The sequence below is a fragment of the Lagenorhynchus albirostris genome, chromosome 13, assembly GCF_949774975.1.
Source record: "Lagenorhynchus albirostris chromosome 13, mLagAlb1.1, whole genome shotgun sequence".
NCBI lineage: Eukaryota > Metazoa > Chordata > Mammalia > Artiodactyla > Delphinidae > Lagenorhynchus > Lagenorhynchus albirostris.
The window spans coordinates 68,013,028-68,040,902 of NC_083107.1; the positions used below are offsets into that span (position 1 = coordinate 68,013,028).

Consider the following 27,875-nt stretch of genomic DNA (forward strand, 5'->3'; position numbering starts at 1 on the left):
GATCTTCCCGGACCAGGGCTCGAACCCACTTCCCCTGCCTTGGCAGGAGGATTCTTAACCACTGCGTCACCAGGGAAGTCTCCAATGTTCTTTTGACACACTTCCTTCCTTGCTTTCTGTCACCAGCTGTCTCAGGTTGACCTTGTACTTTCCCTGGCCCAAACCTGGAATCAGCCATTTCTCCAAGGTACTCTGATTCCTTTTTGTAGAAGCCACAATCTGATGCACAGCCACTGGACTAGATTTTAGTGGATTTCAAGCTTTATTTTAAGCCATAGAATCTTCATTCAAATGAAATCTGTCTCCGGAGCTCACAGAAAATAAAGCTTCATCTCTTGAGGGATGTCCTCAGAATCCTAGACTCCACAGGTCACAGAAACTCTGGACTATGGAATGGCCACATTCTCTTCCAGAGCTGTTGCTCTGGATTCCAGTTTGAGGTTTCAAACCCCACCCACAGGCCCTGCAGCCTTTTGTCATACTTCCCATTACGTACTTCCTTCTCACACTGTCTGACCATGCAGAGGACTGGTCCAGCTAGGAGAGAGCCCTGGAGACACCTTGGCAGCAGCAGGAACAGCCTGGAGCAGAAGACCACTTAAGACCTCTGCTGCCTCAGAGATAGGAAACAACACTTCAGAAACAATTTGGGACCACAGTTACAGAGTATCTGCCATAGACTGAATGTTTGTGTACACCCACCCCCCCAGCCCCACACTAAATTCATGTGTTGAAACCTAATCCCCAGTGTGATGGTGTTTGCATGTGGGGCCTTTGGGAGGTGATGAGGTCATGAAGGCAGATCCAGTCCTTGGATCTCATCTCTGTCTACACTCATTCCCTTGATGGTCACATCTGGTTTGTTTTTAAAAATCCACAAGCTGAAGACTTTCAAATTTATGTCTCCAGTCCCAACCTTTCCTCCTAACTTCAGATTAGTGTATTTAACTGCCTACTTGACATCACAGGTCCAAAATCAAATTCCCAAATTTCTGCTGCACCCCACAGGCTTCCTCTAAATCAGTATGTGACAATTCCATTTTTCCAGTTGCTCAAATAAAAACCCCGGCGGCCAACTTGACACCTCTTTCTCCTACACCCTATATCTAATCCATCAACAAATCCTGTCACTCAAATGTCACCTAATCAGTGAGGCCACTCTATGTAAAAAAGCAATACACACACACAGTCCCTATTCTCCTCACTCCACTTTATATTTTCCTACAGCACTTATCACCATTTAATATTATTTGTGTACTTGTTGATTTCCTTATTTTCTATCTTCGTTCACCAGAATGTAAACATCTTAAGATCAGGAATTTTGTCTTATTCACTCACTGCTGTATTCTGGTGCCTAGAACAATGCCTGCTGCCTCTATTAAATATCTGTTGAATAAATGAATGAATAAATCTGAGAAGAGAGGCACCATACAAATGCTAAATTACTGGGAATTCCCTGGCGGTCTAATGGTTAGGACTCCGCGATTTCACTGCCAAGAGCCCAGGTTCAATCCCTGATCGGGGAACTAAGATCCCACAAGCCACGAGGCATAGCCAAAGACAAAACAAACAAACAAAAGACAAATGTTAAATTATTAATAAATATTTACATTTAAATGGCAAACAATGGTAAGTATTTGTATATTGTTGATTGTTTCAGGCTTCAGAACTTATGATTACTTTTTAAAAGAGAAGCATGTACACTGTTTCTTGAAATTCTTGAATGGAGTAGAAAGGAAGCAGTGGCTTTCTAGTCTCATTTCTTCAACCTGCATCCACGTGTTATTTACACCTCACACTTCGTCGGCAGTTGGTAAGTGTTAATTAAAATGTTTATTAATACAGATGTAATTCATGATCTGGGGTGTGTATGTTTGCTTGAATTTACATAATGAGCCCTCTGTGCCTTACTAAAGTGAAGAACAATTAGATCATCCTGGAAGCCCAAATGGAAAGGGTATAGTCCTCATGGGAGGGGCACTTATCCTCTTTCTGCAGCTGGGAGAAGGTACAGCCGTTTAACCTAGATTCTTAACCCAGGGAAGTAGATGGAGGAAAAGAACAAATCTTAAGAGCACCTATTATGTGTCCTGCACCCGGATCACTGGTCTGCCTCCCTGCTGGCATCTAAGTCCCCTGAGGGCCAGAGCTTCTGAATCTCCGTATATTTCCACCCCCAACAGTAGGAGCTCCTAACACAAGGCAGCTGCCCCACTCACTTTGACAAATATGAACTGAGCACCTTCTGTACTGGGGAACCCTGCTCCAGTCATTCTCCATCTCTTCAATCCTACCTCCCCTCCCATGTCTACTTGAGACAGGGAGAGTGGGAGGAACCAGGAGAAGAATAGAAGCAAAGGCAGAGAGGTGTCGAAAAAAATGAGCAGTGAGCATCCTTCTGGGGCTAGAGTGTGTGAAGAAATGAACGCAATGACTAGAAAGGATGCCTGGGGCTAGGTAACCAGGAAGGAAGGAACCAGGATGTTATCGTCGGGGGTTTGGCCTTGGTTCTGTGGGCAACAGGGGAGTTAAGTGATGTGATCAGATCTCTGTAGTGGCAGCATCTGAAATCACACGGTTTTCCTGGCTAAGTGGGAGAGAGGCAGGGCCTCTCCCGTCCCACCAAACACAACATTCCCAAGTCCCCTTCACTTGTGAAGCAACAATAGGCACTTCTGCTGCTCTACATGTTAGTGCCTGTTTATTTAGTTAACACAAGTATTTGGTGTTTCTGTAATAACTGGTAAGTTCTTCTTGTTTGTTATCTTAGACCAGTCACTGCGCCTTTTTTGAGGGGGAGAAAGGTAAGGAGAAAAGTGTCATTGAAGACTTTGAGAATCTGCTAAAGGCTATGGCTTAGCTTTTCCACCAAATGCACATATGCCCATCCGGAAACAATCTTACCTGGACTTTCCAGTGGTTCTCAACCTTGGCTGCACGTCAGAATCACCTGGGGAGAGCTGTCAACCACTGGTGCCTGCCTCCCACCACCAGAGGTTTTCATTTAATTGATCTGAGTACAGTCTGGATTTCTAAGCTCCCTAGGAGATTCTAGTGTACACTCAGGATTTTACATTATTGGGCTAGGCATCTGTGGACTCCGAAAGAAGGCCCCTACCTTAGACCATAAGTTCCAGGTGTGTCCATTTAACTTTGACGGTGAGTAGCACCTACCTGTGTAGGCAGGGGAGGGGAGAACGTAGCCAGTTTGAAAGAACGAGGAAGTCTTGAAGCTGTCAGCAGAGAGGAGGTGCTCACATACATTCCAGAAGGCTGCAGGACACTTAGCAAAAGAGGGGCTGAAACAGAAGACAAAGAGCAGGAAACTTAATTGCCTTCCTGAAAGATGGATGGAAGGCCAGCAGACAACACCCTTCCCACCCACGCACTGCACCTCCCCCAAAGAGCTGAAAACGTGATCGAGGGGCTGGCAGAATCAGTCTTTGGGGAAAGTCAACCAGTTAAACGTGTGGTCTGATTGATGGGTGACATGGGTGGGGAGAGGGTGGCAACTGTGGGTGCTGAAATAAAGCAGCTGTGAGGGTGTGGAGGTTTGACGGTAAGGGGCTGGAGGAGAGAAAGATTGGGGGTGTGGTCAAGGAGAGGCAGTCCTGGGGTAGCTGCGGTGGAAGGAGAATTTGGAGCAAGGCCCGGCCCCACCGTGTACTAGCCACGGACCCTGCACAAGGACCTGGCCTCAGTTTCTTACCTGGGACTTGTGTGACAGTCACTTCAGAGGAGCCTGCAATCTCAGATGATTATCGTCAGGTCAGCTCTAAGGCTTTTCTCACTGTGAGGTCCCATGAGCCTAGGAAAGTGCCCTCTGAAAATGCTCTTTGAGGTTTTCAAACCTGGTATCCATCAAAATCACCTGGGGTGCTCACCACCCAATAAGACAACTCAGCGAGGGATGGGGGCGGTCCCCAGGTAGTTTATAATTCTCACCTGGTGCTTCCGATGCTTGTGCTTTGGGAATCACTGTTCTAGATCATGGTTTCTCAACTCCTGGGGATCTTGTCAAGGGGCAGATTCTCAGCCGGGAGGTCTGAAGTGAGACCTGAGATTCTGTGTTTCTAAGACTCACCGATGGTGCTACTGGCTGTACATCCTTGCCACTCAAAGCGTAATCCAGGCAACATCCCCAGCAGCTGCAGCAGTAACATTTGGGAGCTTGTTAGTAATTCAGAATCTCAGGCCCCACCCTAGACCCACTGAATCAGAATCTGCAGCCCCAAGTGATTCGTATGCATACTGAAGTTTGAGAAAGGTTGTTCTAGAAGAAGTGACTTCCTGATCAGGGAACCAAGGTTGAAACTTGGGAATGGTAACACAAGACTCGGTTCCTTGAAACAGAGTATAAGTTAGAGAAAGGTGAGTATTTTATTCTGTTTTAGTTACTGCCATATTTGTGGGCCTGACACATAGTAGGTGCTCAATAAATGTTTGTCAAGTGAATGGATGAGGTAAGAGTCCAGTTTCTAGGGCCAGGGTATGAGGCTAGAGTGGAGCCAGTAACCATCATGACTAGATGCCAACTTCTGGGATCAAGGTCTTCCTAGCCCTCTGCCCAGGACAGGATTGGTCCTGATGCTGGCCCAGAGTAGAACTCATGGCTATGTGAGGTAGGAGTGTATTAACTTGTCTCATCTGTGAAGATTAAAAGGCTATATGGAAATGTAGCCAAGAAATACTCTGGTGTTCTCAAGTAGGTCTGCTACAAGAAGCAGGGGCTGAGCCAACCAGTGGGGTATGGGTGGCCAAAGGAGCCCCAGCTCCAGAAATAACTCATCTGGTCTGGAGGAGGGATTCCATGAAGCTGCCTCAAGCATGTACATAAGGGGTAGAATTTAATACAGTCAGCATCTATTCTAATACTCCCCTCTTTCCTCTGTTTAAAACAGATGTCAGAGGCTTCCATGGTGGCGCAGTGGTTAAGAATCCGCCTGCCAATGCAGGGAACACAGGTTCGAGCCCTGGTCTGGGAAGATCCTACATGCCACGGAACAACTAAGCCCGTGTGCCGCAACTACTGAGCCTGTGCTCTAGAGCCGACGAGCCACAACTACTGAGCCCGTGTGCCACAACTACTGAAGCCCGTGCACCTAGAGCCTGTGTTCTGCACACAGGAGAAGCCACCGCAATGAGAAGCCCGAGCACCGCGACGAAGAGTAGCCCCCGCTCGCCGCAACTAGAGAAAGCCCGCCCACAGCAACAAAGACCCAATGCAGCCAAAAATAAATTAATTAATTAAAAAAAAACAAAAAACAGATGTCAGTAAGACCTAGCCCAGGATCAAAGGCAACCAGTATGGCTCTTGTGGGTTGGGGAAATATTAAATCCTCCAAAGGACAAACAGTGTTCGTTATTAACTAGCCTTAGAGGAACAGCTCAGTAATTCATAGTTGAAGTGATTTTATTCCTAGTCTTCAGGGGTGCCAGTCTAGAAGAGAAAGTGTTTCTCTTTGTTTTTCCTATGTGTAGCATTATCCAGACTTCCTGCATAATCCTGACAATAGAAGTTAGGATTTCAACTGAAGTAAATCCATTCTCATCCTGTCCTAGGAACAAATTGGGCTGAAGATTTCTGACAGACTCTTCAAAACACCAGGCCCCTTTTCCTAATGATTATTCTAAATGTACTGTGAACATGCGAGAATGCCTTCTAAAGCAGTGTCATTTTTATCATCAATTTCATTTGCTTAATTCCTGCAAGCGAACCAAGTAGTAATTGTGCATTCCCAAGGGCTTATCTACCTCCGCCTTGGACTGGGGTCCACGTTTAAGGTAAAATGATATGACCACGGTAATGGCCATACCAGTCATAGCAAAGTTTCCATGAATAACTACTTTCAAAGGAACAATAATTTTCCATCATGGCTTCCTCCCCCCTAACCTGATCCTCAATGTAATTTCTAACTGTTCCAGAGAGGTGGGTCCCACAGAGGGACAATCCTGTGAATGTCTGCAACATCTCCCAGCAGGATGGTTCCTGCCCAGCATGCAGTCCCCCAAGTTGCTAGGTGCATGTCAGGAGGGAACATGAACTCAAACATCGTACTCATTGCCTGCCAGAAAAGTGATTTAAACTCCTGTACTTGACTGTCCTGCTACAGACGGGTGTGAATGTATCACTGCACCTTTCTTGGCTTGTGAAAAGAAAGGCTAATTAACTTTCTCAGTTGCTTTGGAATAGCATTCAATGTCAAGCTGCCATAGTTATGCATATTCTCAGTCCTTTAGAACCATTTTTGAATGGGTCTGTGTTTCTTTTTGTTGACCAAGAGAGACAGTGAATTGTCATGTTCACAAAGATGACCTAACTTGAGCTTCTGTGGTTTGGGATCCTGCCTGCCTGTGTTTCACCCTGTTTTGCCTCCAAGGCAGAAGCCTATGTCTCTAGCCAGGATATTGTGGTTAGTTTCCTGGCCTCTGACCCAGGTGGGGACACACCTGCACCCCTGAGGGAGGGAGAGCCTGTGGAGGGTTCATGAGGCCAGGGCTGAGTCACTCAGCCGGGAGACATGTGAAGCGGCATTAGAACATCAGTTTGGCACTTAAGGAGCAAGTCCCCACACAAAAATTTGTCTGTATGTTAACAATCTAGTCCATTTTCAAACTAAACCAAGGAAAGAGATTAAAGTTTTGTATCACCTATTCCAGCATTGGAGTTTGGTCATGTGAAATCACCCCAAAGGAAACCTCAGCTTCACCCACAAATCCAAGGATCCGCCCCTGATAATATTTCATCACAGGCCGCTCCCTACTACTCCTACACTTCACAGTCCTGTTCAAGGACCATGCAAATTCAAAAAACCTCGTTGCAAGTCATCAGCGTGAATTTTTCTACCCAAATCGCTTTCCTTTCTCCAGAAAATTATTTGACATGTAACTTGAATAAAACGAGCCTTCTTAAAAAAAATAAAAGGGGGAATTCCCTGGCAGTCCAGTGGTTAGGACTCCACGCTTTCACTGCCAAGGCCACGGGTTCAGTCGCTGGTTGGGGAACTAAGATCCCACAAGCTGCCCATGGCCAAAAAAAAAACAAAGCAAAACAAAGAAACAAACAAACTGAGCCTTCTTTCTCCCTTATGAAGTTCCATCTTCACATGGTATCCATTTCAAAAGAAATGTAAGTTAAACTCCAAATGCCTTAAAAATCATGTAAATCTTTGAGAAATTTCTTGAAAAAAATGGCTATTTTTCTCACCCAATGTCCCACTCAACAGCGTACCCAGCCCATTCTCTCTCCAGAGAGTAGCTTCCCCCTTTTTCTTATGTAGATTAATTTAGCCTCTTTGATGTCTATCATCCTTGCATCCTAGCCACCATCTAATTCAGCCATAAGAAATGGAGGCGGAGGGGGAGGGGGGCGCGCGGGGGAGGGGGCGGGGAAGGCAAGCAACTCAGAATCCTCCCATAGAAAGCTAGAAGGGAAGAAAGGCTGTAACAACCTCTGCCTCAGTGTCTTGGCCCCAGAAGTAAGAGGAAAAGGGAAGGAAAAGGATGCCCATAGCACTGTTAGCACCTGAGAGACCTTCTCCATCCTCAAGACAGCAGCCTCCTGAACAGGGCTGGGTCCCAACGTGTTGCCCTGATGCTCACCAGCAGGCAGAACACAGGCAGTGAGATCCTCGGGACCCTCCACAGGGTCCTGGGACGACTTTACCCAGACAGGGGCAATTACTGCAATGTGCATATGCCTGTCTCTCTGTGAAGCAAGAGCTTTTGAAGGATTCAGACTGTTTTGATGTAACGTGGTGTGCGGCCAAAAGGAAAATCAAGATCCACATCAAGCTTGATTTTCATTCCAGTAAGCCATTCCAAATGAAGGAGGCAAAGCCTTTCAAAAGATGTCTTCTGTGATTGGGAATAATTGGGTCCAGTTTAATCTGGCGCACGGTGAAGTTAAAGAGCTACGGGACTGCTTCTAGTGTGTTTTGCAGTTTCCAGAGTTACTAATTAGCTCCATGACATTAAGGTTAATGAGATAAAACATCTATAAATCAAGTTGACGGCCAATTCAAGAAGAAAGCCCCCAACTCCTGCACCACGATGAGAACACTACAATTTCACTCTTTCAGGCTGTCCATTTGATTAAATTTGATTATGTGTGAATACATACAAATGTATAATTATAAAATTCATACTTAAAGTATAACTACCTTGCCCAAACCTCCTTTCTAAATGTATTCAGTACCAATAAGACAGTAAGTCAGTTGTTAACTATTAACAGAATGAACTGATTTGACGAACGTTCTAGGAGTGACCCCTCCCAAAGAGCAAAAGTCTATCTGTTATGTTAAAAAAATATGTTCCTTAAAATTTGGACATACACTCCAGAAAATAAAATTATGGATTTTATTGACTGAAGCTATAGAGGAATTTGGGGTGTAGAGAACATTCTGACGAATCCTTTTGTGATTTGAAGGATTCTATCCCTCTTGAACTCTCTATTTGTAAATGTGGGTTTTTCAGATGGTTATGAGCCTAGGCTCCAGACTCAGGAGAAGCAGGCTAACACCTTGGCTCTACCACTTACTAGCCCTCTGTCCTTGGGCAACTTACTTAAACTTCTGTGCCTCAGTTTCTGCATCTGTAAAATGGGGATTATAATAGACTTCCTCATAGGGTTTCCGTGAGAATGAAATGTGAAAATTCATGTAAATCATTTAGCACAGGACCTGGAACATAGTAAGTAAAGAAAATCTTGATGATTATGAGTGACGTAGGGCCTCATTTTACTTTGACTTTCCTTCTTGAGCCTTTTGCAGGGAATGTAGAGCTTTGAAACATAGGTTTAGTCAGACAAAGTTCTTTGCAATTTATGATGGAGGTATAGTTGCTCATCATCAGGCTAGTTTGAGTGCAATATTTAGCAATTTTCCTTTGTCAAAGACTTGATGCACTTTCTCTTTTTTCCCTCTCAGACTCTGTTTTTTTTTTTTTAACTTAACAGATTATAAGAGTTATTGTGTTCTGGGCGTCCAGGTCCCTGGGATATGAAAAGTAGCCCAGAGTCTCATTTATATTCGATAGATGGGGCCTTGAATAGAAATGGCATTCCCAAGGGCATGTTTTGAGGCTTTGGCTATATAGAGGAAATTTCCAGATCTTCTGACACTCTCTGATCCTTCTGACTGGATCCATTTCCTCCTGGAAGAGCTCGTGGGAAGCATGGTCTGGTGGGAGCAGATTCTCAAAACAACTATCTTACCTCTGGATGACCCCACTGTGTGTGGCGGGGGCATGGTATGTGTGTGGTGTGTGTATATACTCTCGCATGTCCACATTCCTAGCGCTCAAGGATATTCTCTTCAGCTACGGGTTAAAGAGCACCAGGGGTAGATGGACAAAGTATCAGTTACTGGCTCTGACGACCAGTCAGTGAACCGCATTTCAGCTATAAGGAGAGAAGAGGAAGCTGAAGCTCTGCAAAGGGCAGGGCCTTGCAACGGCAGCCCAGGTTGGCCGGGCCCAGCCCAGCCAACTTTTGCTTAGTCTTCGAAGAATACAGGCTTGTGCCTGCCTATTGCATCAGCTGCTCCCCAGCTGCCCTTCCCTGCCCCACCCTGGAAAGTCGTAAGGAGAGCTACGTAACAGCCTGTGAGGCAACCACTCAGGCAGGGGGAGGCCTGGGGGAGACTGTCTCACTCCTTCCAGCCAGGCCCCACCCAACAGGCACTCCTCTAATCCAAGTCCATGAAGGGAAAGCACTCATCGGGCCCAGAGTCCTCCCTGCTGTCCTGAGACTGCACGCATCCCTCTCTACCTCCACCTGGGCGCTGTGGGGTGACGGACAGGACCTCTGAGCCTCTTCTTTGGGCCAGAGCGGGCTCCAGAATCTCAGAATGGTAGGGCTGGAAGACTTCAGAGGGCATCTGAAACAGCACTCACATTTTACAGATGATAAAATTGAGGCCCAGAGAAGCAAAATGCCTTGCCAAAGAGCCCACAGCTGGATTGCATCAGCTTGTTCAGACTATAGCTCACATCTCCTCTCTCCTGCACAACCTCAGCAACAAAGGACAAAAGTGTTTGGACTTGTCCAATCTTTGAATGGAAGACAACACCAGAAATGAGTGCTCTGCCGTCTGTGAAGTCATATAAGCTGGAGAGTAGGATGTTTAGGAGATTCTAAGGAGTGAGGCTGAAATCCATTCTGAACATATGCAGAAGACTCCTTTAATAGAAGTCTTGCAGGAGAGCAGGCCAATTTCAGGCTGAGCTGGGACAGGAACAGACTGGGGAGACGGGAGAGGGGAGGGACTCAGCCTGGAGCAGTGCCAGAAAGCTTAACTGATGCCTGGCTCTTCCCCAGGCCTTCAAGCCCCCTGGATCCTGGGAAGTCCCAGGGCCACTGAGGCAGGTCATCAGGTTCCAGGTTAAACTCAACTACCAGGCCCACTGTGGGGTGCTCAGGATGGACAAAGAGAGCAGCCATCAACCAAAGGTGTTAACATGGGAATCCAGGGTACTGGGTTGATTTAGAGGGTATATTAGAAGCTATAGCTACACACAAATCCACGTACATATTCTTTTTTTAAAAAAAATCATTTTATTGAGGTATGATTGACATACAAAAAGCTGAAGATACTTAGTGTACACAATCTGATGAGTTTGGAATATACACATATTCTTTATTAACGTGTAGTTCCACCGATGCACAGTCCAAGAGGTATCCAGCTTCCCTGGGTCACTTGCAGCTGACACATGCAGCCTCACTGAGCTTCAGCTGATGAAGAATCAGCATTAGCTCCTGCTCTTCCTGGCACCTTGTTTAAGAACCACCTTCTTTGGCTTTTAACCCAAGGGCTGCCAGCAACACGTGATGTCCTGCACTTTTTAGGTTTTTCCTGGACTCTGGACACCTCATGCTGAAAGTCTCTCTCTGAGGATGATGCTGATTTGACAGATACTCTGGCTGTTTATCTGGCACGTGTGGTTTTCCTGAAGGCGATATCTCCCTTGACTGACTTCTAGAACTACCCACATTCTCACAGCCTCTCAGAACTTGAGCGCTCAGCCATGTTCTCCTGCTGACACCCAGGTCCTGAGTGATTAAAATTCTTCAACCCACCTTTCTGATTCAGGGCTCTACTTTTACAATGCCATTACTTGTCTTGAATCTCCATCATCTCAAAGGGGCAGGAGGCATTCTTTCTTCTTTTCAGCCTGCTGTACGCAGGTTATCCAGCTGCCAGTTAAATGCTGGGCCCCACCAGGTACGCAGGAGGCACAGCCCCACCCACTAGTAGGTGCACTCCTGGGAGAGCCCTCAGGTCCACATGAAAACAGTAGGATAGGGCTTAATGGTATCCATGGGCTCCCCCATTCGGCCACTGAGCCCCTGGTGCACCTAGGAAGTCACCCTGACACATCATCCCTCCCCCTTCCTCAGAAGGATGGTGAGTTGGGCAACCCCATGTCGAGGGGCAGGGAACGCACATGAGCTCACAGCGGGGACAGGGAGATGGTCCTGTGAGCAAGAGGGTCTGGCATAGTCCCAGTGGGGAAGCAGGAGACAGGAGAGGAATCAGGGAAAATGCCCAGGGGAGGAGCCTCGGGCAACGGAAGGGGGTCCAAAGCAGTGTCATCAAACGGTTTTCTATTCTTTGCCTAATAAAGTTTCATGAGTCAACTCAAATGTTTGCTCCCACTTCCTGCCCTTAAGGAAGAAGATGGTAGAGGATAGCTCGTCCAAGGATTTGGAATTTGGAAATGGTCAATTTCCAAGTATGGGAAAAATTCATGTAAAGTGAGCACTCATACCCCGTCTTCATTCCACCGCTGGCATGGACAACACATTCCAAAGGAGAGTTGAATAACAGAGCATAAAGGGAAATTAGATATGAGATCATTTCGTCAACATCCTCATTTTACAGATGAGAAAACTGAGGCCCAGAGAGGTGCTCAAAATCACCATCAATAATCACAGAACCGGTGAGACTAGAACTCTGGCTCCTAACTCCCAGTCCATGGGTTTTCTTCCCTTCTACCTGGGGCTAGATTTCCATTCCAGCTGCCATGACTATTCAGGGATAAAGGTTTGCCTTGGAGCGCCCTCCTCTGGCTCTGCACAGCCACTGGAGTAGCTACGATGATGTAGGCCTGGGTTCTTGGACTTGACCATGCAACAGAATCACCTGCAGGTGGTCAAAACATGCATTGCTGAGCCCACCCTAGAAGTTTCTGCTTCAGTAGGCCTGGAGTGGGCCCAATAATTTGCATGTCTAACAAGTTCCCAGGTGAGGCTGATCTGCTGATTCAAAGACTCATTATTGAGAACCTCTGGTGTAGGCAGAGATCTTACGGCTCTTGCAGCAAGAATACCTGGGTTCAAGTTCCAGCTTTGCCACGCATGTACTATAACATTGAACATGATGTTGCTTAATCTCTTGACATCTCAGTCTCTTCATCTTATGATGGTAACCGTAATAACCACCCATCAGGTAAATGTGTAAAATAAATAAAACACATGTAAAACTATCTGAGGAGTACCGTACTGATGCTGTGTGAATACATAGACTCACAGATATACGACCCTTGTCTGGAGACATAGCGCTGTGGGCCAGGAAATGTCCATGGTAACTGAAGCATTCTCTTAATACTACTCAGTAATACCACAAATGCAGCAGAAATTGTGTTCATTCTTACACAAATATTGCCTGAGGAATTATTAGGGCCCAGCACTGGTTTACAAAGGTGAATGACACAGTCTCTGCCCTAGAGGAGCAACTAGGAGGAATTTAAACATGCAAATCCTAATAATTACCCTACTGGGTGGTGAGCCAGGGAAGGAACCCTATGCCTTGGAGCACAGAGCAACCAACCCTGAGGATCAAGTAAGGCTTTGAAGAGGCAGATGACTTTTAAGTAGGCTCTTGAAGGATGAATAGGAGTTCTCCAAGAAAAGAAGTGGCAGTGGGCACTCCAGACAGAGGAAACAGAATATGCAAAGTAGCCACAGAGGCATGAACACGTATAACATGTCCAGGGCAATAGTGCAGTTTTATGTAGCTACAGCTCAGTGGGTCTGAGAAGAATAGCAGAAGAGGGGGTTGGCAAGGAAGGCCAAGGCAAGATTCTGCAGAATCCAGGATGCCAGGCTGAGAAGTTTGGACCTGATCATGAGTCTGATGAGAAGCCATTAGAAGATACCCACCTCCTCCTTGGTGGAGTCCTTGGAAAAAAATCCGTAATGAATCCCCAAGATGAGGATTTATGAGCCCAGGGCCTTCACCACCCTCCTGAGCACCCCCAGTGCCTGCAAGCCTCACCTGCCAGGAAGCCAAGCCCAGAAACGCCTCCTGAATCGGGCGGGGGCCCTCGGGAACCTGGAAGGCGTGAGGAGTAATGGGGCAGCCTCCTACCTCTTACCTTCATCAGATAGGCCGAACTTTCCCGAAGGTTTCCTCATTCCCTCTCCCCATGGGTGTGGAGTCAGCGAGAGAACAAAAGCGTGTTATCTCAACCTAAGAAGTTTTGGGAGCGGAGGAGGGAGGTGTAGGCGCCCTTGGAGGTGGAAGAATGAGCGCTGATGCAATCCCGGAAAACGGTCTGTGGAGACCTACACCTGGGGAGGTGGCCCCTTACCTCACTGACCTGGCTGAGGTATGGAGAGTTCGGGAGCTGGAAGGGGCCTGAGAGGTTGGCTCTCCCAGGTGCCTCCTTTGAAGATGAAATAACAAACACTCAGTGGTCAGGCAAACTGACTGTGATTACTGTCTGTCCCTCTCTCCCCATATCTGACTCCAAGTGCCAGCCTCTGGGAACCTGGTGCTTTCTGTGTCCACTGACCTCCCACCCGCTTCCTGAGTCTCTCCCACACCCCACACCCCATCCCCCCACTCCCCACCCCCCATTCCCCACCCCCCAGCCAAGCCCCTGACCCTCTGTCAGACTCACGCTTTTGTTTCCAAATAGGTAGAAACGAAAATGTGTAGAAAGTGGTCTCTCCTGTTTTTGAAAACTGCAATGGTGTGAAAAGAGGACAAATTGCTATGCTATACTGTGTGGGTTTGGGTTTTTAATCCCAGTTCCTCTATCTTTTGTGGAGGTGGAAGTAAATTGCTCTTGTGGGAATAATCCCTTTTGTTTTTAGGAAAATATTTTAATAGGACTTCGCGTTACGCAGGGATAAAACTTAAACCTGTTCTGGAAAAGAGACAATGCAATTCAGAACAATGTGAAACTACAGGCTCTGTGTCGTTATTATAAAAGGTGGTTTTCTTTTGGAATGAGTGGCATCTCTTCAGGGGTTATGGGGGGTTTTGTTAATGCTGCAGCCTGGCCTTGGCTGTGCTTTGGGGAGTTGAGGGTGGGGCCTGTGTCCACAGTGGGAGAGCGCAGGATTGAGCGGGCGACTGGCAGGGAGGGCAGCCCAGTCTGTGGAGAATTCCCAGGAGTTCTCGTAAACACTGGAGGAGGGAACCCAGGAAGAATGGGGCTGCCACTGGAGCTGTTTCTCTTCCATTGTGGGGTGGGAGCTGTTCTGCTCTCTGGCAGGGCTATGGAAAAAACCTACTGAGCTCCTTCTAAAATGACTACAAAACTGGTCCCTCTATCCCTGGTCCTCCTGCCACTGCCAGCCGAGAACACAGCCTGTTCTTTGACGAGGTCTAGCGTCTGATGGGATGTGGACAAAACCAATAGAACCTCTCAGTTCCTAAATATTGTATTTTATTTTGAAAAATACCTTTTTCATAAATACTTTACTTTGAAAAGGTAAAAACCTTTATTTTGAAAAAAGTTGTTCTAGGACACAGGATCGTCCTGCGATTAAGGATGCATGTCCTACCAGGCGTAGGGAACTGGGTTTGAGTCAGTAACCAAGGGAAAGAATAAATGGACCTTAGGGGGTAAAGGACTTCTGTCTTATATTAGTGTGAAAATTACACTAATCTATTATTTAGATAACAATATATTATAAACATATTTCTATGTACTTATGTTTTGTAACATAAGTATATTATAAAATAATTAAAAACAAGAATTTATAACAGGAAAAATCTATGTTAATATAAATGTAATATACGACTTTATAGAAAATATAAATAATACATACATGTGTAAAAACCATAAATATCACCAATTACCCTATCACCAAAAATTAATTGATGTTAACATTTTGGGATACTGTCTTCAGATCTTCTTCTATGCATATAAACAAATAAATAAGCAAACAAATAACTAGATATATTGACCATCCATTCACACTTACTGTATAATCCCAATGGAAAGAGAACACGCTTCTTTTCCAACAGTTCTAGCAATAGTCCCAGAGCCAACTCTCATTGGCGCAGCTTGGATCATGTACCTATCCCTAAATCTAGAACACACAAAAGCCAATAACCTAAGATATAGGTTAAAACTAAATATATACTTTTATGAGTCATTATACTTAATGAAATAAATGAAACCATGCATGTTCAAGTTTTTTACAAATGTAAGTAATTATTAAAATCATTAATTATATACGTTATTAATATCATCACTGCCCTTTCTCCATTGTCCTTTTTCCTCTCCTCTTCTCACTTTATTTGTTTTTCTGCTTTTTCCTCTTCCCACCAAGTCTCCATCATGTCTGGGTTAACTCGGCTGTGGTGGACTAGTAAGGAGACCAAGTGCTATTTATAGCGGTGTTGCCTCAGGCGGTGTGGTGTGTGGTGATATGGGAACACACCATTAAGGGATACTTCTATCTCTCATTACAGCCAAAGTGGCTTCTGAGAACTTTGTCCATGGTGAGGAAGAATGTGGAGAACGCACTCCTCTCTCCCAGCAGAGACAAGCTCTACCTTTTACACCACCTGCTCAACCATTTAGGCATAGATTTGGTAGAATAAGAGTTTGTTACTCAGGGAATATCTGGGATGATGCATCCTTGTCAGTAGACCTACAGAAGGACATTTCAGCTGGAAAGAGATCAGAAAAAAACAATCAACCCAAATCCTGGAGAGGACATCAATGTGAGAATTGGCATTTTAGTTTGGCAAACTGGGTCGGCACAGGTCAGGGACTGTAAGGACAGAGTATCATAAAGTCCTTTATGGAATCTTGGATATGTGAAATAAGTAGTTTGGGAATAATTAAATTCCTACTTTAAAAAGTGGGTGGTTGAAAACACATGTACATTGGAATTGAATAATTAAATGAATGGAAGATGGTGGGAGCCAGATTTCTTATTGTTGGAATAGATGTTTATAGACAAATAAGAGAAGGCTAGAATGATCCATGTGGTAATGAATTAGAATTGAAGACATAAGTGGGAAATCATGCTTAACTTAATATTGATACAGATGGTTACATATGGAAATATTTATAGATATACGTACATACATGGGTTAGTATACACATCTATTTCCTTGCTATGTCAGCTGAGAGGATGTAGAAGCAATGACATCCCAGTAGCAATGAGCACACCTAACACCCAGATCTTGGTTTCTAATACCATTCTCCAATAAAAGGACTGGGTCACCTCAGAGAAATGGTTGATTCTAGAACTGGGGCGGGAAATATACAGGATGGTCCAGGAGCATCTTATAATGCCAAAAAGTAAGGAAGTACTCAAAACTCCACAATGATGGGGGGAGGTGGTGCGGTAGAGAACACAAAGGAACACGGGAGCCAATTGAAAGAGCTCCTAATGGCTAAAGTTGTAACAATTTGAACGAGAAAATAAGATATTATCATATTATAACCCAAAGTATAAAATGAATATTCATGAGTACATACTAATATGAATAAATAATTGAATAATTAGATAAATGAGGGATAATAGATAAATCTCCCATGTAGAAGAATTCCAAATAACATGTGTAGATACTCTCTGCCTTCAAGGAGGTGGTGCATAACTCCTCAATCCTTAAGTTGTAGATTGCCCATAGTGACTTCCTTCCAAAGAGAACAGTATAGAAAGGAGTGGGGGGAGTAACTTTACAGTGCAGAAACCTGTCAAATACTATCTTAGCCAGGTCATCAGGTCAACATCAACAGTAACAAGTCATGTCGATATACATACTCTTGATATGATGTGATGAGAACAGTGCTTCACCTCTGTGGTCTTCCTCCCCCAAAAATCCATACTCCAAGTCAGATCATGAGAAAAACATCAGACAAATCCCAGCTGAAGGTCAGTCTACAAAATACCTGGCCAGTACTCCCCCACACTACTAAAGTCATCAAAAACAAGAAAATTTTGAGAAACTATCACAGTCAAGAGGAGCCTAAAGAAGCATGACAACTAGATAACGTAGTATCTCGGATGTGATCCTGAAACAGAAAAAGGAAATGAAAAAAACTGAGGAAAACTGAATAAAGATTGGACTTAACTAATAATGGTGTACCAATATTGGTCCATTAATCATGACAAATGTGCCATACTAATGTAAGATGTTAATAATAGAAAGAGGGCTTCCCTGGTGGCGCAATGGTTGAGAGTCCACCTGCCAATGCAGGGGACGCGGGTTTGTGCCCCGGTCCGGGAGGATCCCATGTGCCGCGGAACAGCTGGGCCCGTGGGCCATGGTCGCTGAGCCTGTGCGTCTGGAGCCTGTGCTCCGCAAGGGGAGAGGCCACAACAGTGAGAGGCCCGCGTACCGCAAAAAAAAAAAATGGTTAGCAGTATCTCACCCAGGGTCTCAGAATGCTTTTGAGATGCAGCCATTGCATACCTGACCTTCCTACCTCCAGTCTTACCCCATCCAATCCATTCTCCACACCGCAGCCAGAGTGATTTCTCCAGAGCACACATTGGACCATGCTTAAAACACCACAGTGATTCCATTAGGTGCTAAAAGGCCTTTGCTGCTCTAGTTCCGTGTTTGTCTCCAGCTGCCCTTCTCACCACTCCTGCTCTCTCTGTCTTTCTGCCAGTCATGCTGCACTGGTTTGCAGATCCTCAGTATGAACCGTTCTCCTGCCCTGGGCTTTTGCATATGCTATTTCCTCTACCTGGACACTGCTCATCTTTCCTCTTCCCCTCCTCCTCTTTCTTTTTCTTCTTCTTCAAGATAACACCTTCTAGGGCTTCCCTGGTGGCGCAGTGGTTGAGAGTCTGCCTGCCGATGCAGGGGACACGGGTTCGTGCCCGGGTCCAGGAAGATCCCACATGCCGCGGAGCGGCTGGGCCCGTGAGCCATGGCAGCTGAGCCTGCGCATCCGGAGCCTGTGCTCCGCAACGGGAGAGGCCACAACAGTGAGAGGCCCATGTACCGCAAAAAAAAAAAAAAAAAGATAACACCTTCTAATCACTTAGGACTCAGTTCAGGCATGACCTCCTCCAGGAAGCCTTTCCTGGCTCCAGGAGATGGGGTGCTCCCTTAGCCCCGATGTTCCCTCACAGAGAATATATCAGCCTGCTGGCCACGGGCCTTTTCTTTCTCCACTCTAGACTGCAAGTTGAGTTCTGGAAGGGCCAGGATTGTGGAGCTTTTTTGCTACTGTACCCTCAATCCCTAGCACATGCCTGATATACAGAGAGACTCAGTAACTATTTATTAAATAAATGAACAGTGGGCAGAGGTAGGGATTATATCACCTTTATGTTACCGGGGAAGAACAGAAGCCTAAAGATAGTCAAGAAACAATACAGAATCGGATGGAGGTAAACTCCTTAAAATCTGGCCTCTTAGCCAGGGATCTGGTCCCAAGGTCTCATGGACCCATAATGAGCTGTCTAAAACAAACAAAGCTGACCATGTCCCTCACATGTAAAAAACAGATGATCTTTAGGAGTTTTATAAGCAAAGCAGTGCAAACGGGAGCTCCTTGGAGTTCTTTGTCTAGGAGTGTCAGTGGGTTGGGTGGCCAAAACCATGTAGGATGGTAAGAGATAAGTGTGTCCCTGACATCAGCCCTTCCCTCCTAGGCTTCTTCCCAAAAAGTCCACACTGAGTGTGTGCTCAGGTGACCCTGGAAAGGGGTCTGTGCTCCCCAACCTTCTCCACTATGCCTAGCAGAGTGAAAGCTGGCTTTCTGGAGCAGAAAGCTCCGTCCTGGGACAAGGGAGGATGCTGGGGGGGAAGGGGACAGTGCAGAAGGGCAGGGGCATAACAGATGAGGCTAAATTAATTTTGGAAACCATTAAATCTTTGAAAAGAGAGCGTGTTTTCAGCAGGGACAGTGAATCACTGTGATTTGCAGAAACAGGCACAAAGCAATTAGCCATCTGGATGCTGTGGCTTCCAGCCCCCCAGCGGAAACTTCAAGTGAGCGGAAGGCTGGTCATTACCCAGCCCAGGCCCAACTCTCCAGTCCCCACAGATAAGTCTGTGCCTCCAGCCGGCTGGGAGCCCAGAGGCCTAGGACAAAGGGCAAATTGGCAAGAGTCACAGAAGAATGGGCAGGAAATTCAACACCAGCCACAGGGAGCCAGTACTACTTCCTTCTTCCTGTGAGCGCCTCTCAAAATCCATCGTGACTGAGTGAGCAGTTCATTCACTTGGCAAGTATTTGTTAATCACCTACTATCTCCCAGACTGTGTGCTAGCACATAAATTATGTCATTTAATCCTCATGACATGCATATGAGGAGTTCCACCTGTGGCACAATTTAAAGGGGACTCATCACAGGGTATTCCATGTAAATAGCACCCCCTGGAGTTATAAAGCAGAGTAGCCTTGCTGGGAGAGATTATTATCTCTTTAAATTAAATTTATTTAAACTAAAAAAAACCCCACAGTTCACCCATTATAAAAAATTTGTTATCTTTTTTAGTGAATGAGGAAATAAAAGCTAAAAGAGAGGGCGTGAACTTGCTCAAGGTAAGTGGCAGGATTGAGAATGGAACTCAGAATTATGTGCCCTTTCCTAGATGATCTATATTTGCCAATTACTGCTCTATCTGGCTCATCAAGTTTTGAGAACCAAATAATACACATAATAATGGATGTGAAAGGATTTATAAACCGTAAGGTGCCACACACAGCTGAGCTATTTTTATAAAGTAGTTACCCTGCTTCCTTTGGAACCCTGTAATCCTCAGGCACTGCTCCTCCATTCATTCCTAGAAACTGCTGGAGAATACTGGACAAGCCCTTCCAGGAAAAGGGTCAGCCAGCCTCTCCAGGAGGAGAACGTACCACTGACCAGAAAGAGTGCTTTGCTCGAGCAAGCCTGACTGGTCTGGACTGTGCTGTGATTTGCAGACTGCGATGGTTTTGGCCCTTTTGCGCCATCAGTTTGCACCACCAGTTTGCACCACGTGTGGCAGAAAGGCCAAATGGAGCAAGATGCTGCCAGAGGGAGCCTGCTTCCAGCGAAGGGGAGAGAAGTCAGGAAGGGAGACACCACCTAGACTGACCAGAGGTGCCCAGGTCCTCTCGCCTGCCTGAGTGGTGGTGAGACCATTGACCAATCACTTCCGGCTCCATGCATGGGTAAAGAATTGCCTCTCCAGAGCCTCCACTGAGAGCTGGTTCGCCCAGCTTAGGACTCTGCTGAGGCCTACGAAACCCCAGACCTGGGCAGCCAGAGGGTTTTCATTTGCTGTCTGCATCTGCAGTCCATCCAGCTGCTGCTGGGAGTACCAGCTCTCTGACCAGGAAAAAGTTGAGGGGAATGCAGAGAGCATGGACCGGGAAGCAGATTACCTGGATGAGAAGCCCAGCTCTGCCTCTCCCTGGCCAGAAACTTAGGCAAGGTTATTGACCTCTCCCCTTGCTTTCTTCATGTATAAAGTGGGGTTAATGTCTCTGGCCTCACAAGGTGATGGTGAAGCCTGAAAGAGATCACAGGTGCCCTTGGGGAATAGGCAGGTAATAGAAGGATAACAACAATAAGGTTTCCTGACTTACCATGGCTGCCACACAGAACGCAGCTCAGGGTTGCCAGATCTTTTCATTTGTCAAGAAAAATCAGAAGTCTGGATTTTTACATGAACTTTTCCAATTGTCAACAGCCTGTGAGGACAGAACAGAGCTTGACTGCTGGTGGCCAGAGCATGAACTCAGGTGTGACCACATGCCTGCTGGTCTCTGGGCTCACTCTGTGCTCAAAGTATTAGTGTCCTTCCTCGTCTCCCTGCTTTACTCCTTTCTGGTTGGCTCCCTAAGGCTCTGCCCTTCCCAGGTGGTGTCGGTTACCACATTGTAAACTGAGCTGGGGTCGGCTCAGCCCTGGCGTGGCTTGAACCCAAGGCCCTGGAGCTGAGGGAGGGCAGGTCCTCTGGGGCTCTGAGGACAAGTGTTCTCAACAGAAGCAAGCTGGGTACAGGATGGCCACCTGGGAGCCCCACCGAGCCTCTTCCCCAAGAGGGAGAGAGAAGGTTGAGGAACAGGGATCTCTAGCTACAAAATGAATGAATGAATGAACAAATGGACAAGCCACTGCTGCCTCAGGCAGAACTTTGCCTGGCAACTGGGGATCAGGATTGAAGATTCTGTTCCTCTCCATCACGTTGACGGAACTCCTAGAAGGCCTCTTGCAAAGGTTGGCGGGGCCTTGGGCTGGGAGTCCTTGCGGAACAAACAGGCTCAGGGCCAAGTGAAGCAAGATGCTTTCCAGCTCCCCATCTCCATCTCCTGCCTGATTAGAATTCGCGGCAGCCTTCTCTCCCCAGTGCCTTCCAGAGAACCGAGCTGGGGCTGCCGGAAGCTGGAGGGCAGGGCACGGGAGAGGGAGGGGTATAGGGGTGGGCTCTTGCATCAAAGTCCTTCCCAGAAAGGGGCAGCTCCTTCCTAGCACTGGGCCTGCTGGTCTCCCCCACCCGCCCTTTCCCGGACATCCCCACGTCTCTCTTTGCAGCCTTTCCCAGGCGGGGCCCAGGCTGGTCGAGGCCTCAGGAGTCCTCTGTGAAGCCACAACAGGAAGCACTTGGCCCTGAGACACACCCTCTCGTTCCCTCTTAGCAGTTCCCAGGAAAGGGTGAGGGAGAAGTCCCCACAGAGCCAGTCTTTCTCGGGGCACTTCCCAGGAAATCCTCCACGTGGGGAATCTTCCACTGTGGTGTCCCCTCCCTAGTTCCTTCAGCTTCCCCTAAGCTCCTCCCCTGAGGTTGTGCCCTGGCCGGGCTCCTCCGGTCTGCAGCTGCCCGACCTGACCTCAGCGCCCACCAAATGGGCACTGGAAGCTCAGCCAGCCAGACGTCAGATAAACCTAAACTGAGGGGCATTTTACAAAGCCACAGAAGGATAAAGAAGGGCTGAGGAACTGTTCCAAACTGGAAGAGACAAAGACAACCTAATGCAATGCGTGATCCTGGGTTGCATCTTGGATCAGGAAAAAAAATTGCCGCTTTAAAAGGACATAACTGGCAAAATTTAAATATAGACCATATAATAGGTGGTAATATTATACCCATGTTAAATTTCCTAAATTTGATCATTGAAATGTAGTTATGAAAAAGAATGTCCTTCGTCTGTTTTCTCTGAAGTATTTAGGGATAAAGGGGCCTGTCTGCAACTTAACTCTCAAATGGTCCAGAAGTAATAATATGCACATTAATATTCCTCAAAGAGTTAAGCATACTATTAGCATGAGACCCAGCAATTCCATTCCTCGGTATATACCCAAGAGAAATGAAAACTTATGTCCACACACTTGTACACAAATGTTCATAGCAGCATTATTCATAATAGCCAAAATGTAGAAAAAACCCAAATGTCCATCAACTGATGAATGAATAAATAAAATGTAGCATATATCTATATACCGGAATGTTACTTGGCTATAAAAAGGAATGTAGTATGAAAGGATAAATCTTGAAAACATTATGCTAAGTGAAAGAGCGAGTCACAAAAATGACATATATAATTCCATGTCCAAAATGTGTTGAACAGAATAGGCAAATCTATAGAAACAGAGAGCAGATTCATGGTTTCTTAGGGCTGGGGGGAGTTGGGTTTATGGGGGAGATATCTAAAGGATATAGGATTTCTTTTTTGAGGTGACAAAAATGTTCTAAAGTTGACTGTGGTGATAGTTGCACATATCTGTGGATACACTAAAAACCATTGAACTGTACACATTAAATGGGTGAATTGTATGAGATGTAATACTTCAATAAAGCTGTTATAAAAAATAATAATACATATATATGAAGAGAGAGAAAGAAAGTGAGTGATAAAGCAAATGTGGCAAAACATTAATGACTGCTAAATCTTGGAGAAGGATATTCAGAAGTTCATTATACTATTCTGAGTTTGAAATTATTTCAAAATAGAAGGTCGATTTTTTAAAAGGAGAAATTTTCCTTTTACCTATCTTCCATCTAAAGGGTGGTTGCAGAGAGGCTATAGTACAGGCTCTTGAGTCTGACAAGGTGGGCTCCAAGTTCAACCCCACTATTTACTAATTGTGTCACCTTGAGTGAGTTACTTGATCTCTCTGGACCTCAGTTTCCTCATCTGTAAAATGGTAATAATGCCAATATTACTTACCAAAGAGAACTGTTGTGAGCATTAGAGACAGTACATATATAAAGTCCTTAATTTTTTTATGTGGTAAGTGCTCAAAAATTATTAGCATTATTACTCATTCCAAAACAATTTAAAAATAATTTAAATTTAGTTTGCCTTTGGTATTACAAAAGTAATACCTGCTCATTATGGAAGTTTTGGAAAATGCAGATATACAAACAAAGAAATAAAAATCACCCAAATTCTGTGAAAATCATTGTTAACATTTTGGGATATAACTGGATTGTGATACATTTACAGTGTACACAATACAATATTTAGCAAATTGTACATATTATTTTGCAACATGATTTGTTCACTGTACATAACAGACATCTGCTGAGTATTTAGCAAGTACTGGGTTTAATGTTGAGGAGTCTGAAATGAATAAAACAGATATCAGCCCTTAGGAACAAAATCTAGAAGTAAGACAGACTCATTAGCCAATAATTAGAGGACAATTTGATGAGAGTCACTCACATTGAAAAAGAAGAAAGAAAAGGGCCTGCCTGACTCGGCCTACAGATAGAAGGGCTTTTCAGAGGTTCTCAGTGGATATGAAATAGGAGGGCAGGGGGCAGGGCACAACCTTTAAAAGAATGACATAGCCACAGGACACAACATAAATGGTTAGAACCAACTAGGTCCAAGATGGCAGACAAGACTTCCACTGGAGAAACTGAGTTATTTGTAGTGAGGTGGATGGACCTAGAGTCTGTCATACAGAGTGAAGTAAGTCAGAAAGAGAAAAACAAATACCGTATGCTAACACATATATATGGAATCTAAGGGAAAAAAAAAAAAAAAGGTCATGAAGAACCAAGGGTTAAGATGGGAATAAAGACACAGACCTACTAGAGCATGGACTTGAGGATACGGGGAGAGGGAAAGGTAAGCTGTGACAAAGTGAGAGAGTGGCATGGACATATATACACTACCAAATGTAAAATAGATAGCTAGTGGGAAGCAGCCGCAAAGCACAGGGAGATCAGCTAGGTGGTTTGTGACCACCTAGAGCAGTGGGATAGGGAGGGTGGGAGCGGGGGAGACGCAAGAGGGAAGAGATATGGGAACATATGTATATGTATAACTGATTCACTTTGTTATAAAGCAGAAATTAACACACCATTGTATAGCAATTATACTCCAATAAAGATGTCAAAAAAATAATTAATTAATTAAATAATAAAATAAAATGTAAAAAAAAAAGACTTCCACTAGACCTTGAGCCTCAGTACACACTCACTGTAACGCATCAGCATGCTAAATGACACACCCACAGGCGCCATGACAGTTCCAAGGCCAACCATAAAAGGTCAACAAGTGGGTGGTGGCCCAAATCCTGGAAATCCCACCCCTTCCCTAAAATAGCTAGAATACTCCTCCCACTCATTAGCCTATGAAATTACCCACCCCTATAAAAACTGACAACCCCATACCCTGGTACCATTCTCGCCTTCTGAGATGGCCCACACTCTGTCTGTGGAGTGTGTTTCCCTCTAAATAAATCCACTTCTTACCTATCACTTTGTCTCTCACTGAATTCTTTCTGTGATAAGACATCAAGAATCTGAGTTTCATTAAGTCCTGAGACCAGATGTGTGATCTCAGTCAGAAGACTGTGAGTTCAAGTCCCAATCTAAGTTGCACGGTTTCAGATAGACATTTCAGACAGAGAAATGGGGAAGTGCTGTCTGGACAGGGGAAACAGTAAGTGCAGACCAGCTGGGGCAGGTTCACGGAGTGTTTCGTAATGGATCACAGTAGGAGCAGTGTGGCTGGAACCAGATCATAAGGGGCCTTGAATGCCATGCCCATGTTTCTGGACTATAGCACTGCCCTCAAGGGTTAGAATAATCCTTCAGTCTTCTAACTCTCCCTCTTATAACACAGCGTTTAGAGTCCCTAGTTAGGAAGCAGATTGGCTGAGTTCATATCCTGGCTGTGTAGCTTACCAGCTGTGTGACCTTGGGCAAGGTATTTAACCTCTCTGAACTTTGATTTCTCATGTAGACAATGGGAAAAATAACAGACCCAAGTTCACTGCATTGTTGTGAGGATTAAATGAATTTACAATACATATAACAAGCTTACAGTAATGTCTGGCACAGAGTAAGCACAAAGTATTTGTTATTACTTTTCACCTATCATCACCTCAACGCTCTCTTCTAGCAGCTGACTCTCCAGTAATTTAACTCCAATAATATAGAGCAAGGTGGGATGCCCAGGGCTCCAGGGATCACAGAAGCAGGCTGTTTGCCAGAGCTGGAGCCAAAAGCCCCTTCCAGCCAAGCCCTGGGAGTGGGAAGAGGTCAAATAAAGGAGCCTCCTTGCTTCCAGGAGCCCTCACTAACATCTGATTCCCCTCTATGGGGGAAGTTGTCCCCTGGGGCTGGGACTGGGCCCACACAGCTGTCTCCTCCCTTGAAAGGAAAGCTATGATGGGAACACTTTTCTCTAGGGAGGAAATGGGCAGGGAATGACATTTGTGTCCCGACCAGTATGCAAATCATCTTGTGAGACAAATGATTTTGCAGGAAAACACATCCTGTTCCCTCCACAACATTTCCCTTGACGTCTGGGGGGAACCTGTTGGGATGATCAGGGTCAGAGCAACTGCTCAGGGAGCTCCTGACTACCAGCCCGTATCCCCCAGGAGCCAGAGGGCTGGTGAAGACGAGAACCTATAGACTGGGCACCCCAGGGCTTGGCTCATGTCCCCTCTCCAGCCAGGTTCCTCCAGCCCACAGGGAAGAGAGAGGAGGTCTGGTGGAGCAGAGTCTGAGGAGCCAGTAATCCTGGCTTCTAGGGCTGACTCAGCCCCTAATCCACTATGGACAAGTCATTTCTCTCTCTAGGTCTTAGTTTCCTGATCTATAAAATAAGTTGGTTAAATCAGATCAAGTGTTTGCTTGAACATAGACCCTTAAATCATAAATGGGTCCAGGAAGTTGGTGCTGCCCTCAATTGTATGCAAACCTCTTTGCATGTGTGTGTTTTTCTGGGGAAGCGTGCAAAGCTGTCATCAGTTCACCGTGGCAGGGGCAGGGGTGGTTCCTGTTAGTCAGACAAAAGGTTGGGTGACCTCTGTGGTCCCTTGATCTGACTACTGGATAGATGGAAGCTTCTTGAGGACAAGGATGTGTCTTATAACAACAGCATAACCTGCTATCTGACAGACAGGAGCTGCTCAATAAATATTTCGAATGAATGAATGACACTCATCAAATGCTGGGTAATGATGACAGCAAAGGATGGAGGTGCTCATCAGTGCAGACTCCCAGCTGTGGGAGTTGAGGTGGCCAGCGGTGACAAGACTGGGGAGGGGACAAGCTGGCGGGAAGTGAAGGAAAGCTATCTGAAGACCCATCCTGGAATCTGCACAGTTCGTGGGCTACCTGGCTTGGGTTTCTCGTCTCCACCAGACACGCACACCTCTAGCTCCTCTTGGTTTCTTACAGAAGACTCAGGCAAGCCAGACTCAGCCCAGCATTCTGCAAGTAAATCGGTTTGGTTGCCACAATTAAAATTCTCAAGTTTCTCCAACCAGAAAATCCATCAAACCTAAAGATAGGCTCACTGCCTGGTCTCCTGAGGGTCACTGGAGCAGGAGTGAACGTAAAGCAGCGGGCAATCTGTCTCCTCAACCAGGACACCTCCAGCCCTGCCGCCTCAGCACCCTCCCTCACGGCCCCACTTGGACTCTTGGCTGAACTCCTTCACCCTGCAGCATCGTTGTATTTCCTCCCTCCACTCCTTTGCCTAGAAATATACACTGGTTTCTACACTGGCCTCTCCTGGCCTTAATTAAAATGCCTTCACAAGTTTTTTATGACCTGGAAAAATGCTTGTGATTTGATGTTATGTGAAAAAAAAAAAAGAGAGAGAGAGAGAGAGATACAAAATTGTATATCTACAATAAAGTCTCAACCCCCAAAAATAAACTATATAGAAATATGGATGCTATATACATTATAATATTATAGTATCAGTATATTATATATTTATGTATATGTTTGTATAATATTATAATATTCAATGCTCTGTCTTAAGACAATATTATTTTCCCCCTATTTCTCCATTCAGAAAGCATGCTCAAGTGAGAGGCATTCTGGGAACTCAACAGCAAAGGAGGCATAGGGGCTGGGGTGTGTGCATGGCAGCGGAGATCATGAACAGGATAACTGCATGGTCCGGGACACAGAGGTCCTGGACAGGCACGCTCTGGACCTGGTTAAAGGACGCTCATCCCACCATCATGCTCTTGGGAGGGCCGGCCCGGGAAGAAAGGTTCCAGCTGGTTGGGCCCTTCCAGGGAAGACCTCAGCCCATAGGAAGTAGGGAGGTGGGGTGTGTGCAGGACCCAGCAGGATCAAGTTCTCTTGTAGAGGGGGTGACAGGGGCTGGGGTCAGGCCTGGGGCTCCCACATCTAGTCCAGGTCATTGTCAAACTGTCCCAGCCTTTGTCATGGCAACTC

The 27,875-nt window shown here is 45.8% G+C and overlaps 1 long non-coding RNA gene across 1 annotated transcript; it reads right to left on the reverse strand.

The window, feature by feature from the left end:
* Positions 1-15,042: 15,042 nt before the first annotated feature.
* Positions 15,043-21,424, reverse strand: LOC132531186 (uncharacterized). The gene is made up of 3 exons (XR_009544035.1): positions 20,797-21,424; positions 17,021-17,271; positions 15,043-15,914 (listed from the first exon to the last, which is right to left on the reverse strand). It is a non-coding gene; the product is annotated as an uncharacterized LOC132531186 (long non-coding RNA).
* Between the last annotated feature and the right edge of the window lie 6,451 nt (positions 21,425-27,875).